The 15,883-nt window shown below is 37.4% G+C and overlaps 1 long non-coding RNA gene across 3 annotated transcripts in view; it reads left to right on the forward strand.

Moving 5' to 3' along the window:
• LOC110364684 (uncharacterized) overlaps positions 1-15,883 on the forward strand; it is a 124,461-nt gene that overhangs the window by 87,407 nt on the left and 21,171 nt on the right. For 2 of the 3 annotated variants that reach the window (XR_010469593.1, XR_010469594.1), the window contains exons 3-4: positions 9,879-10,038; positions 12,262-12,393. This is a non-coding gene — a long non-coding RNA (uncharacterized LOC110364684). The remainder of the gene's footprint in view (positions 1-9,878; positions 10,039-12,261; positions 12,394-15,883) is intronic. The other variant, XR_010469595.1, reaches the window with a different exon arrangement.

A 15,883-nucleotide genomic window follows, 5' to 3' on the forward strand; every position in this document is an offset into this window, starting at 1 on the left:
CTGTGTTGTCTCCTTCCTTAGTTTCATAGAAAAGACTCTTTGTTTACGGAATTTGAGTGGAAAGAATATTTTTTTCGAGTAGCAATTGATACCAATGAAAAGGCCAGGAGGATTATTATTTTCACTTGAATCTACTCCTTCTCCATGCTTTACCAGGTATTTTGAGGAACTACTTTTCAAAATCATAGCTTTTGTCACACACTATTTTTAGACCTTTCAAAAGTTTTTAAGCTTAACACATTTTGGACATATCAGGAGCTAGATTTCCCACAGTGTCAATGAGGTAGGGCTTGATAACCACACAGAAACTCTCATGGGTGTTTTTAGAATTGTAAAACAGTTTGGATAACACTGTTGGGAACAAGGAATGAGAGAGTCAGAGTTCCCTGCCCTCCTGGCCTCCTTGTGGCACTGTGTTTTAGCAGCCAAAGTTTAATGAAGGCTGAGTATCCATTGTTTTGCTGAAAAGTGGATTTACTGACCTATGATTCCATCTTTGTTGTCCTGAGAGGTCTTGAGAGAGATGGTAGCATGTCCTTTCACAGTGACATGTTAACTTGGTTAAAACTTCTGGGTTTTTTGACCTGCTGGTCAGAGATATGGTGGACTGGAATTGTGGTGGATTTTCTATGAATATGTTTTGCCAAAGAAGTGGGTGACCAAACATTTCAAGGATTCCTTCCGGGTGGAATATGTGCCACATTGTGCTCGTGGAAGATTTAGCTTCAATACAACCCCAGCAGGCAAATAATTTAGAACCAGCCAGAAGTTTCCTGATGTACCAATTTTTTCATGGAAGTTCGATTTGTTTAAAATTAGCTCTTGAGGATACTGTGATTTTAATAAAAGGGTTTCATGTTTCAGGAAAAAAAAAACAAAGAGCAATACATAATTTGATTAACATAGCCAAATGTGGATTAATTTGGATAAGATTTTGTTACAGGAGGTAAAATGTCTTTGTTTCTGGCTAACATACAAAGGAAGCCATGATACTAGCTATACCTTGAAAGTCTGGTTTCTTTTAAGCAAACATCTTAAAATGATAAAAGAAGAAAGGTATTAGAATAATTTATATAGATTCCCTAGGTAGTTTCAATATGAAACTTCCATTTTTAGGGTACATAGAAACATAACAGTGACATGTGAAAGAATGTTGTACAGGTATAGATTACATCATAAGAGTTTACAGCTGCAACCTAGCTTCAGTCTACATTTACTGGTAATAATAAACACTTAAAATTGGCTTTGTAATTTTTCATAGTTTCTCAATATAAAAGCATAAAGCTGGCATAATGTTACAATATGACTCACAAACACATTTCTGAAAAAGTGTTAAATTGGTTTCACTTGTGAAGTATTATGTACTATAGGTATTTGGTCCTCTACGTAGTGTATTTTAATATGCTTATGAAAACCTACAGCTGTATGTAATTTAGCATGAATAGTTATCAATTTGAAAGCTCACTCATTATTAGCTGTTTTTAATTTATTATTCTGGTCATATAATCAAGGAACTGAAAAATACTGCAAGTGTTAGGTAAGCAATCACAGCAAGATTCATTTTCAGCACGTGGTGGGAAAGTATGTCCTATGGGACAGACACAGATTATCAGGGTGATGAATCCCATGTTTGTGAATAATTATGATATTTGCAGAAATCAGGTCAGGTTTCCTGATATTCTGGGAATAAAACTGCTTGCAATCATGCCAGTTGTTAGATGCTCTATAGCTGTTGTTTTAACCAGTTTCATGTTTTAAAATGATTTTATTCACCTTTTCCACGCACACGCATTGACTGTACAAAGACATTTTGGATACTTTAAAGTCCTTGGTGGAAGGAGGATGCATCACCGGGTTTCTTCAGGTCCTATTTCTACTCTCCTATACATCTTCTGTCCTTAAAGGACAATTTTAGTGTTCCAAAGTGAGATGTTCTGCAAACTTGTGTATTTGGGACTTAATACAGATTTAAGTAGATAGAGGCTGGCATATTCTGTTTGAGACATTACGTGGTCAGTGTGACTGTATGATGCAGAATCCTTTTATAAACAATAACATAGCTGAAATTATGACACCACCTATTTTTCAACTAAACCCAACATGGTTAAGCAGTAGAGTGAAAAGGTACAAGCAGTACCTTGCACAGCTACTTGATGTTATCTGTCTGCCCTTTTACAAGAGCCAAAAAGAGAATCAGAACATTAACAAATAGCTTCTGTTTTCACAGTTCAAATAACAAGTTGCGTAGATGGAAGCAGAAATATTAGATTTCACATTATTCTTTTTTTTTTTTCCTCCACCCATCTTCTGAAGTGTTAGTAGTAACAGAGGTAAACAAAAAATGTTTTAAAGGTTTAGTGTTCTGTTACCTGTTAACTCCTATGTCTACCTCAGTCACTGAGATTTTACAACCAGCCATAAGGAGATTACTTGAAATCCTTCTCAATCACTACAAGGAATATTTTTAAAGGGACCACAATAGGTGTTGAGGGCCCATATTTTAATTTGTCTTTTGGAGTTATAGTCAGTTAGAGAGTTGGGGTCAAGGGAGTCTTCTTAAAAATAATTATTTTTTCAGGTATTGAAAAAAAAAATTCCACCAAGATTAAGGACTGTTCTGTTTGGTGCTTTATATTCCTTGGCCAGCAGAGTCATGCTGATTAAAATGGATTTCTTCTTTTTTCCCTGTGCCAAACTAACCTGCATTATGTTAAAAATTCCCAGTGTAGGAGTAAAAGAAAACAAAAAAATTACAGTGCCACATTCAGATATTTATTTTAAATAAGTAAGAGTCACCCTGCAGTTACCAGCAAGATCTGCAAGACTCATCCTGCATTCTACCAGCCCCACCACTAAAACCTGAGAGAACCAGCTGGAGAATGGTATTTTCAGACATTTTTTAACAACTGCCTTCAGATACTCATAACTACATGTTGCAATGAGTACTATGTGTACAAAGAAACACGAACACTAGCATACATACAAAAATCATTTAACAAGAGTTTTTATTAATGAGATAAACAATCATTATAGAACTGATCGGTCTGTTGTTTCCTGGCAGAGAGATGCAGTAGAATTGACTTTTCAACTCACATTTGCCTATAACAAGTGTTACTTAGATCCGTGGCAACATGCTGATCATTTCAGCTTTTATAAATTATTTACAAATGTCCACTAATAAAAGTTTACTTTATCGATGAGACAGAATTATTGGATGAAAAAGTCTGCCTTATACAAGCCCTTGCCTTTGGCACAAAAATGAATGCATATGGTTCCTGCTGACATTTCAGGTATGTCCAGTTATCTTTTAAATGTTTTTGTGCAATGTATACCATATGGCCAGAAACACTGAAATATAATACATTGTTATTTACTGACTTTAGGGAACTCTTTCTTAATTTAATTAAACGGGATAACTCACTAATGCAAGTGCTGCCTTTTATGTGTGAGGGGTCTAAAACAATAAATGAGTTACAAGCAAAGCCATTTCTGGAAACTGAGACAAATTCTTTTGACTGGATAGGTGGGCTCCCACCTGCAAATATTTTGTGCTTCTACATTTCTGACAGCAAGGGGTGATACACACACAAGGGGGAAACACACTATTTTTTCCCCAAAAAAGCACGTAGTTTGCATTAGATTAAGATGGATTAACATCTCTCCTTAAATTCCTGTACTTCATATTAGCAAAAAGAATTGTCAAAGTTTGAATTTATTTAACTGAGATTTTGTCTTTTAAAGGATCTTGGCCCAGAATATTAGTGTCCCAGTCATACAATTTTTCTCTGACTGATTTAATGGGATTGCAGGTGAACTACTGCACATGAACGCAGGAAGAGCACAGATTTGAGCTGTGTCTTTAATTTCCTTGCCCACTGTCTCTGAGCCCCAAAAGATATAGTGTCAGAGGGGCTGTCTGAGTCTGTCTGTCCAGTATTGGAAAAAAAACCTATGAACTAAACAAGAAAAGCAAAATTATCTAATCTGAAAATAGGCATTTGGCTCAAATCTCTTTTGGAAAATAAAACAAAGGACTTATTTTTCCAGTCAGTGTCAGAACAAAATCTCTATCAGAAGTCTAAATCTCAAAAAATGAAGCAAAATGAAATCCTTATCCTCCTTACAGCACTGGCTTGGGCAGCTTGCAAGTATCTCTCTTTAATGCCAAATACAAAACCCTGGAATGTCCCCAAAGCGGTCTGTGAATCTGTAATTGCTTTCTTAATTTACCAGAAACAAGGCCAATGGAACCAGGAGTGCCAAGAAAAGGGAACAAGGCATGTGAACTGCTTTACCTGTTGGTGCCAAATGCATTTTTTCATGAGAGGCTTGCAACTTCATATTTTCCAATATGAAACTGCCTCATTGTCTATTTTATGTATGGAATAAACTGGAAATACTTTTAGCTATGTTCATAATGAAATTTGTCATTAAAATGTATGCATCCTCAAAGAAAATTGCATGTTACACTTATTTCAAGAGGTCTGCATCAGAAATTGTAAGCCTGGCGCTTGCAATGCTCTCCAGAGAACCCATAATCCCTGCCAAAAAAAAATCCTCAGGGCGATGTCAGCAAGATTTCCGTCACCGGGGCCCCATAAACTAGGATTACCCATTTAGGGAGTTAAACAGGAGCAATTGTTGCTACATCTGTCTTAGAATGAGCGCTCCCCCCGCTCTCCCCACAGCAGCTCTGACAGCATGAGAGCATTATTTCTCAGTGCCACCTTCTACCACTGCCTTATGAAGAATTTGTATGTTTTGAGTTTTCCTTCATGGCAGGCGTCCAGCAGTGCTGTACTATAAACCTGCCACAAAGAATGAAAAAAGTGCAGTTTTCAGTTCAATTGGGGGCCCAGACTGATGAGCTCAGACAGGCCAAACCTCTAAAGGTTAGTGAGTCTGAACCTCAGCTGATTCACTGAGCACCATCAAATTATGTACTACTAAGGAGGTAGCAAACATTTTTAAAGACTAATTACTTGAGAAGGTTGTGGAGGGTGATTAATAGACCCAAATCCTTTATTGGAGTTCTCTTGAGGAACCCTAATGAAATAACAAATCCAGAGAGAGAACAAATTCTTTTCCTTTTTTGGCAAGTAGTTATTTAAGCCAAACAATGCTGCCAGCTGAAGGCATCATTAAAGGGACGGCTTACCGTTGCACACCAAAACCCCCACTGTGATAAATGGCAAATAAAACATGTCTTTCATCCACACATCAAGGCAGATGAAGATGAGCAGAGCAGGGCTACCAGGATCACTCTTCTTTGTCTTACCAGGCATTGATGGCCTGTAGAGGGCTCTCAAGGTCCTTGGCTGAGGCTCTTAACCCAGTTTCATGGGCTGCAGCTGAAGGTTTTCTAAGGTCACCGAGGTCTTTCTCAAAAGGACTAAACAAAAGGATCCTTCAGCATAAACGTGCATTTTTCCCTTTTCTATGGCCTTGCTGTTTCTATACACTATCTCCAGCCACAACTTTGCCTACATTATTTGGTTTAGTAAACAGATGTTAGAAAGCCACTGTTAAATATAAGTCTCCCCTGTAAGGGTCACTGTGAAAAAAAAAAAAAAAAAAAAAAAAAAAAAAGGGAGAAAAATCCAACTATTGAGGAACCCAGCAAGTTTGGAATAAGAAAGAACACCGCTTTCAGCCTACTTCCGTCTTTGAGGCACACAGAACCCAGGTGACATATTTATATGTACTTAACTCATTTTCTTCAGTTCCTAGGATGTCCTGGGATATGTTGGAACACAAATATTGCACAGATTATAATTTCTTTAATGCAGACTGTATTGCAGAATATATGTCGTATTTGATACATAAAGTGAATAGCGGAACCAACTACACAGGTTACTTATCAAAATGGTCACATTAAAAACCAAAACAAACCTGCAAGTAATGCATAAGGACATGAGGCTTGCAGCAAATTACATTTACATGTATATTTCATGGCAATTAAACCCTTGTCTTGTGAGTTAATGTTGTATTTTAATTGCTTGTAGCCATGGTTTTCTTTCTGAAAAACATGACCTGTACTAGAGGAAGGAAAATGACCTTTCCGCTTTGACAATAGCTGTATTTTAAATCCTCAGTTCTTGCTGTGATTATCTGCACATGTAGAGCTGAAAAATTCAGAACTGGATTATTACAGCAACTTCAGTTCCTGTCTTTTCTCATCTGGATATACTGAAAGGAGGAACCTGCTAAAATTAGGATAATTGGGTTGTTTTTCATTTCTGGTAGAGTTCCTTTATAGAAGGACATACCCCATAACAGTCCTTGGCAGCACTCTCTGGTGTTACCAATTTAATTTTTTTGCCTTTTCAGGAAAAAGGTTATATATATATTTTACTACCTTTACTTCATGTGCTTATTTCCTTTCCTTGCAATACCAGGGTAGCTTTAGCTAAGACAAAAGTTATATACAAAAACCTTACATCCTATTTGTGACTCAGGATGTAGCAACACAGCTGCAGAAGTAGTCTTGTAATTTTTCTTTCTTACTAGGTCTCTGAATAAGCCATTCAAACTGCCAGTTGGTTGCATTCTCCTTAACTGTAGTGTTAGATGCCATTGAGTTTCTGAAGTTGAGTTTGTTGTGACTGAGCAATAACTAGCAGAAAGAAAACATGTGATAGTAAAACAGAGAATTGTATGTAGCAACAAGATGTAATGACAGTGTCACCAGGTGGCACAGGCAACAAATCTTGAGAATCCTGAATGTCATGGACAAAAAAAAAACAAACCCAGGACTCCTCAAGTGTTCCCAACCTTATAGGGTTTAATAATTTATTTTTAGCTTTAGGTCAGCTGAGACTAGAGAACCATTGCTCTCCATGTTAAATGGCTGTGTGCAGTGAGAACTGTATATGGGAAGAATAGGACGGTCAGGCACATGTACAAACATTATTCTTTTGGACTGTTGTGTAGACGACTGTAAGTACCTCCAACCTGGTACCATTGAGACATTTTTCAGTCTTAAAAACGCTGTATTTTAGAAGCTTTTGTAAAATCTCTAATCTTTTACAGTGGGGCAAACTGTAAATTCCTTTAAGCAGGAAGGTTCTGTAGGTGTGAAGAGAAACAGGAGACCTTTCCTATCTGCCGTTTCTCAGGAGCCATACAGCATAGGCCACTGCTGGGTGCTAGAAATGAAATGCTGCATGAAAATGTTACAGCATATTTAAGTTTTCTTGGATGTGTTCTGGATTTTTTGGGGCAGAGTTTTTCTATACAAGGAACTTTTCCAGGATTCCCTGCTGTTTCTGGCCCTAGCGGGTCATATCCTGCCAACCAAAAACCATACATCTGGAGTTCCTCAAAAATATTGCAAACCATGTCTGTGTGAATCAAACCATCTGCAGATGTGCAATGTGGTTTGCTCTGTGCATGTCCAGGAGGTGCAATGTGTCCTAAAAGTGTTTGGTTTACTGTGCACATGTAGAAGACATATACATCTAGATTTGTAGATCATATGTACTGAGATGTTATGCCCTGACAGTCAGAAAGGTCACATGGGAAATTTTGACTTCACAGAGCTTTGCTCTGAAGGGGCTTCTAGCCTTCAATGTTTCAAGCACTATGCTTCTGTGTCATTTCCTCTAGGTATTTTTTTGAAATGTCAGTAGTCACCATTGATGTCCTAACACCAATGGGGCTGCCTAATGCCTGTAGTATCACTATAATGTCAGGGGCAGAGAGGTTCAAATCTGTGTTATTTCTACTTCCATTCAGTGCCTATTACCAAACATCTTATTGGGCATTACACACCACTGTCCTTACTAAAATCACAGTAAAATGAACATTGTTTCCAGAAAGTATTTTCTCTTGGAAGAATATGATCATGCAGATTGGAAGGGACTTTAGGAGGTGTCATTCCAAACTGTTGCTCAAAGTGGGGTCAATGTATACCAAGCGGTTTAGTTTGGTTTTGAAACTCTCTAAGAGACTGAACAGCTTTTCTTCCAATACTCAACTGTCCTCATGGAGAAAAAAAAAAATTCTCTTTATGTCAGGTCAGAGCTTCCCTATTTAATTTTGTGGCTATTGTCTCCTGCTGTGCATCTCAGTAAAGAGCCCAGCTCCATCTTCTTGGTAACATCTTCTTCAGTACTTGCAGGCTGCTGTTTGCTCCCCTTAATGTCATCTTTGCTAAAGGCTGAAAAGCCCAGGTCACTCAGTCTCTCCTCATGAGGCAAGTGCTCCAGCCCCACGTCATCCTCGTGTCCTACCATTCAACTCATTCCAGTTTACTGATCTTCTGTGAACTGGGTGGCCAGGGGAGGAGTAAGGCTAGAAACAGTTTTCCAGATATCTTTAACAAACCTGGAGTAAGAGTGAAGATCCATTCCCTGGACCCACTGGGTGAGCTCCTGTTAATACAGACAAGGAGGCTGCTGGTTTCCTTTGCTGCCAGGATGCACTGGTTCATGTCCAGCTGTCTGTTTTCAGGGCTTAACAAGGATGGTTGCTCCCTGAGGAATGGGAGGCTGGGAGCTGGGTTCAATATCAATTCTTACAGGGTATGGCCTTGTTGGCCAGTGTCTATCCCACATTACCAGAGTGAGGTGAGCAGGGCAGGTCTGGATCAGCATTAAAAAAAAAAAAAATCAAACCAAAATAGAAAAATGTGATTTATGCACAACTACTACGTACTATAACTTCAGCATGCATCCTACATCATAATTCTGTGCTGTAATGGGGAAAGGTTGGATAGCTCCAGGTTGATTGGTGTAGCTATCCAACACAAAGTAGTGTCTTCTGAGGAGACTAACTTGTGCATGAGTCAATACAGCTGAGCCTGTATGCTTGGGTTAATTAGCCCAAATTAGAGCTAATTAGTGAGCCAGCTCAGGTGGAACAGTCTCCTGCTGCAACTATCCGTTTCTGGTTCTGAAGCTGGTTTGCTCTGAGTCAGCTCAGTGCTCTTTGCTGAGCTGTGTGGTGTGGGCTTGCCCTAAATAACTTGTTCCAGGTTTGGCTGAGTGCACTTCAGAGCCAGGAATAGAACTGCCATCATTTGACTTCGTGACCTGCCTAAAACCATGCTATTGTTGGTTTTCTCAGAGTTCTTGATTTTATTTTTAAAAAGCCTTCAATTTTATAGCTGAGCAGCTTGAGGCATAAAGAGGTCGGTCAATGGCAATACTGGGAGTAGCACCTGGTATCCTTTTGAGAGTCTATTCCCAGCCCTTGGCTCTAAGTGGTAGAAAATGAAGCCTCCGTTAGACTTATTCCAGAAGTGATCTATAAATACAACAGCATCAGGTTTGTTTTGAGCCCACACATAAGGAGTTTATTTGAGGGCACCCTCAGGCAGCCTTTCCAGTTATAAAATAAATCCTGAAGTGACTCTGCTGTGGCTGAGACTTTTTAGATATTCCCAGATTATACAGTGAGTAATATGTAATATTAGTTGCCATTTCAGGCTTCAGAACAGGGCAGTTGCAGAGATCTGTAGGATAACAAGGTGACATTCTTCTTCAAGTGTATTCTGCCAATTCCATTTTTTTTTTTTTTTTTTTTTTCTTCAATTCCCCTCTTTCCTGTCAGGGAAGGGACAGCCAGCAGAAAGCAAGGTTGGTGTGAGTTCCATTATAACCAGTGCCTGTTGATGCTTGCTGTTAAATTAAGTGTGAAGTGGGTCGTTAATGGACTTTTTTTCTCTCCTGGCTGGAGGTTTAGCTTTTCACCTTTGTGATAAAGGAAAAATTCACATACACATCACTGTTGAGATCCAGAAATGCATAGCTTTATATAGTCTGCTTCTGATCTCAATTGGATGAATTATTCTGAGATTTATTTACAAGTTAATGGTCAGCAGGATGCATAGCAAGTAAGATTTCATAACTGATTTCATTTTTTATTGGCTCCAGTGTAGGTGATGGCTACAGCATTATGTTTATCTACATTACCTGAAGAACTGGCTAAGTAATCTTTTCACTGGTGCACTAAGGAAACATGGTCTTATTCAACCTGAAAAATAGTAAGTATGAAACTACATAACAGCCAAACATATTGTGCATTAAAAAGCAGGTAAGTTCTTAAATTGTGGTGTCTGCATTGTGGATGATATACAGCAATACTATTTCTGGGTAAAAATTTATTAAATTTAAGGATGTTTTTGATTTTAGACCTATGCATAAATCAGCTAAAAAGACATAGTTACATATTTTAGTACTTTGCTAAATAGAGATAAACTTTGAGCCTATGGCCTTTATGCTCCACATTTTATACTGAAGTTCTGCTGCTGACTATCTTAGAACATTGAAAGACTCAGCACACAATACTCAAGCAAATCTGACTAGAAGATAGCAAACATAGTATCCATGATTAATAAGAGGAGGAAGGAAATAGTTTGGACAAATATAAAACACCTGATCTCAGTTTTATGCAAGCTTATAAAAATGTTTGAGGGAAATAATAATGAAAGATGTGGAGTTCTGCAGAAAACAGAGCAAGAATTAAATGAGTTTGTTATAGGTAGGTCGTGCTAATCTAGCCAGGTATTGTTCATTTCTAGAAGAGTTGTTACTTTGAGACAAGGGAAACAGTAGATTTAGTCTACCTCTAATTCAGTAAAACATATGCTATGAAACACCCAACAAAAGGGACTAATACTAAGATTGGAAAGTAAGCCTGATTGAAAAGAACATGACATCAAGTTTCCATTAAGAAAAACACTGAAGAAGGTTATCACTGACGTTCCTGGAAGTTCAGTCTTAAAACCATTCTTGCTTTATACTTTCACTGATTTTCTTTTTGTGCTGAAGTCATTAATGCTTATTAAACATTGCTGAACGCACAAAAGCAGTAATCATCATCAAATCAGAGGTGGGCTGGGATATCTTGCAGGAAGAAGTAGATTACTGCCACAAAAGAGAGATAATAGGAATGGGATAAATTATTAAAATACAGGAAGAAGTCTCTATATTGAAGAATGAAAAGGAATTTCTGTTCAAGGGTGATCAGTGGACTAGAGGGCACATATTACAATAGGAAATAAAAAAACCCTTGGCTTAGACTCTTAGACTCACAGAATGAAGGCTGAGAAGAGATAGGATTGCTCTCTGCAAATACATCAGAGTGGAATAAACAGCAGTGAGGAAGAAATAACTAATCTAAAGGACATCGTTGACACAAAACCAAAGGATTATTATAAAATTTAGGTAAGAAATTAGAGGAACTGCTAGAGGAATGAGGGCTGTCCTAATAAAAGTAATGGCATCAACTTAATTAATTTTACAGTAGAACATACTTAGTTTATAAAAATATTATATGATATGATTATCTACAATAGCAAACAGCTACATGAGTACATGAGTCAGAAGGCCTCTGAGAGTCTTCCATCCAACTTTCTCTTCAGCAAGTGTTGAACTTTCTTTCTAGAAAGTTCACAGAGGGGAAAACACAATGACCATCCATCACCATGCAACTATCAACCTTTACCAGACTTAACCTCTTTATGAAAAGAAAGTTAATTTTTTTCATTTGGTGTTGAATTTTATGTTAATGGACTTCCCTAGAGGTAGGATGGGATCAAGGTAGAACATTACCTGGAAATAAATGAAAAAATAGCATCTGAATTTGAATTTGATGCGAAACAACTTATGAAGTCAGTTATGGGCATTAGTATTTGAGAATAGATATGAGTTATACCAGAGGACATGTAGAAGTGTAAATCAGTCTTGCAACTTGTATAATCAGTTTTTCCTATTCAGAAAAAAATGGGTCTTGGCTAGGACTCTGCCCGTTCAGTTCTACTTATCCTTCATTCTTTTTTTGTCCCCCCCCTCACCTTTTTTAAAAAAAGTTGGTTCTGATCTTCCATGGATAGCATGAGGATATTAAAAACAGGGGTTTTTTATTACTTGTGCATTGAAAAGTCAGCACAAATAGACAATCAGAAAAATCATTGTGATCGCACATGTCTTTGCCTAAGCAGTACTTGGACTGTCAATTGTTGTAATAGGTAGTTTGCTTTTTAGTAATATAAAAAGTAAAAAACTTTTTTCCTTGGACAAAGCAGCTCTTTTCTGGAGAAATCAGAGATATTGTACCACTTCAAACTGACAGAAAAAATAAAACTAGTATCTGTAACTGCTGCTAAACAACATGTATTCTGTGACTATATGAGGATTTTGGTTTTCAATGTTGTCAATCTGATACTTCCTACCAGTCATATATTGACCTTTACTGTAAAAGTTTAACCATTTATTTCCTCTATTAACTGTAAAGATGTCCAACCTTTGTCCTCAGTTTGATTCACTGTTTAAAAAAGAAAAGCAAAGAAAAAGAATGTTGATCTGCCAGCCAGTGCACATGAACTAACCCTTGGGCCTTTCTTGACCATTATGGGCTGGAAAAATAACAAATCAAGGCCATGGTACAGTAAGTAAAAGACTTTTAAAATTATTTTTCTTTTATCTTCACCCTTCTTTTGCTTTTATTCCTAATCCTATTCATGTAGTTTTGAGTTATTCTGTTTTTATGATTCTCATTTCCTACATGATTTTTATTAAAGGTGACATCCTAGACCATGCAAATGTTCTGAAACTTTCTGCATTTCACGGTAAACATATAAAACTCTGTACATACAAATAGTTTAAGATATACGTATATAAGAGTCACAACTAAAGCAATGCAAGGTTTTAAAAATGTTTCAAGGTTTTCAGAAATCTTAGCTTGGGGATCCCAAAGTATTCATTCATCTTTGCCCCTTTTCCTTGGACAAAAGCAAGAAATTATGATGAGAGGAGAAAAATCTGAAAATATTGTTACCATGCAGAATCAACTCTTAATTAACAATACAGTATTCTTCAGATGTTCTATGTTAGTATCTTTAAAGGAAAAACCTGTATGAAAAACTCTTCATTCTGCCTACTTTTTTCCTACTTACACTTCACATTTTCCCACTCAGTATAATAATTCTCCACAGAAAATAACGTTCTGATCACAGAGGTTTCACTGTGAGTGAGAGATGCAGGCCTTACCTGCAAAGGGTATTAACATAATGTTTGAAAGGCCATGAATTAAAAAAGACAAAGATCAGCTTTCCGGTGTTCTGTTACTACAGCTAGAGGATTACAAAAACAGAAAGTTTGATTTTATCATGAGACTTGAATAGGAGGAAAATTGTCCTGAATTATCTTGCAAGTCTAGATTTATGATCAATCTTTGAAAATAAAAGCTTTTTTTTTTAAAAAAAAAAAAAAATCATAGTGCTCTCTTTCATGTGTGTTCTCAGTAGCCTTGCAAAGCAGTTTTTGAAGGAAGCAGCCTCCAGGAAGGCTCAGTCTTAACACTGGACAAAGATGTGCATTCTGAGCTGTACATGCAAACTCCTCTCTGTGGATAAAATCAAGTGCTAAAAAACTGAGAATTTTCTGTGTTAATTTTCATTAACCTTTTAGAATAAATAATTAAACTGTTCTCTGTTATACAAGCTCACTGTCCACATTTCAGTAGGTTGTGACATTAATTGAAATATAAAAAATATACTATATTGTATATGAGAGGTGATTTGGTTCTGGTAATATCCAACCAATAGTGTAATTGAAGTTTTTATGCTAAATGAATTCAACATCTTATGAAATGAATGAATTACATATTATGGGACTTTTTGAGTATATATACTTGTAAAAAAAGTGAATGTAAAAATTTACAAACTTAAGTTACAGAGGAACTGCTCACCTCAAATTGTATAGTGACACTCATGTTCTGTACTATTCTGCCAAGTAGTTGATACTGGCAGAAACTTTGCCCTTTTATAAACTGGGAATGCTTGTGGATTCAATCAGGATTAAGCCTCTGGCCAGAATGCTTGTGAGAAGATTCAACAGCTCTAGTAAAGGATTTGGAACAATGCTTAAAAGCACTTAACAATCCAGTATATACATGAAAGCAGTAAAATTACTGACATAATAGAGATGTGATACATAAATATTGAGAACACTGTTCAGGCACATTTGAGAATGCTGCGTGCTGATTTTGTAATAAAAGATGATATAACATGAGAGAACGCTGTTTCCAAACTGTGTATTAATGCAGATGTTTAAGCTAATTCACTCAATATTAAAACCAAATAGGAATATGTGAAAGGCCTATTAAAAGCCCAGTGAGGGTTTCTTGTTGTTATGGCTGAACCAATGTATTTGGAATGCAATAAAACTGACTTTTGGAGGCAGACTCATGGGGTCGTGGGGTTGTGGGTTGTTGTTTTTTTTTTTTTTTTTTTCATTTACACAACAGAGATCTGATCTGTGGTAGGCTGGTAGCCTTCCAGTCACTGAAACTCTGGAAAGAAGAAATAATATGACTATTTTTGACAGAATGGTTAGCACGTGTTTGGAGTATCTGAGATTATTCTCAGAAAGAGGAGAAAATATTACATTGAATCACAGAATGTTATGGATTGGAAGGGACCTCAAAAGATATCTAGTCCAATCTCCCTGCTGGAGCAGGAACACCCAGATGAGGTTACACAGGAATGTGTCCAGGTGGGTTTTGAATGTCTCCAGAGAAGGAGACTCCACAACCTCCCTGGGCAGCCTGTTCCAGTGCTCTGTTACCCTCACTGAGAAGAAGTTTCTTCTCAAATTTAAATGGAACCTCTTGTGTTCCAGTTTGAACCCATTACCCCTTGTCCTATCATTGGTTGATACCGAGAAGAGCCTGGCTCCATCCTCATGACACTCACTCTTTATATATTTGTAAACATTAATGAGGTCACTCCTCAGTCTCCTCCAAACTAAAGAGACCCAGCTCCCTCAGCCTTTCCTCATAACGGAGATGCTCCACTCCCTTAATCATCTTTGTTGCCCTGCGCTGGGCTCTCTCCAGCAGTTCCCTGTCCTTCTGGAACTGAGGGGCCCAGAACTGGACACAATATTCCAGTTGTGGTCTCACCAGGGCAAAGTAGAGGGGAAGGAGAACCTCTCTCAACCTACTAGCCACTCCCCTTCTAATACACCCTAGGAAAAATATTCCTAGAGCCAGAATCACAGAATGGCAGAATTCCTAGAGCACAGATTTTTTTTAATGTACATTGGTCTATTCAGTAAAAATGTCAAAAAGCCAGATCCTTCTACACAAGAAGACTCAAACATTGAAAGATCAGTCCTCATTTTTGAGCATTCCACATCATTCATTCCTAGTCCATATTTTGGTACCCCTTCAAAACTACTCAGTGCTCTTTCTCCCTGTTTTTCTGTTAGTGCCGCAGCTATTTTACTGTGCTTTTATTTACTGCAATGATCTTTGAACATATAAATGGGTAGATACAGCTAGCTGAGGAATCCAGAGAAGGCTAGAACCTCATTCTTGTTTCAATTAAGGAAAGTGGCAAAATTCCCCCAACTTTAACTGTGCAGAAGCTGTGCATAATTGCCTCTGTTAGGCTTGACAAAATTTTCACACAGAACAATGAGAGTAAGAAAAATAGAAGTAACTAGCAGATTTAAGTCAAAAAACAGGGCTCACTCGTTTTCAAACAGGGAAAGATGTATACTGGCCACATTTAGTCATCCTCTTGCAGTTTACACCTTCAGAGGACTGGTCATTGAGCATAGATGGTAGTAACAAAAAGGCACATTGCTGCAGTAGCAGGAGACAAGAGAGGAGCTTGTAAGGTTAATTCTGACCATAACTCTCTCTGCAATATTGCACACAAAATAACATTTGTCTGGGTAAAATGGAAAAACACACTTGTCTGCTTCACAAAGGTTAAGATTATTTTCACACAGGTAAAATTTTTAAGGAATATTTCTTCAGGCCCACAAAGATTTACAAATATAGTAAAGGAAATTCCATGTGCTTTCCATTACTGTAATTATTTGTGTTTTGATTAAGTCAGTAATGTCTCTCATAAATGACAGGTTAA

The sequence above is a fragment of the Columba livia genome, chromosome 1 (assembly GCF_036013475.1).
Source record: "Columba livia isolate bColLiv1 breed racing homer chromosome 1, bColLiv1.pat.W.v2, whole genome shotgun sequence".
Lineage (NCBI taxonomy): Eukaryota > Metazoa > Chordata > Aves > Columbiformes > Columbidae > Columba > Columba livia.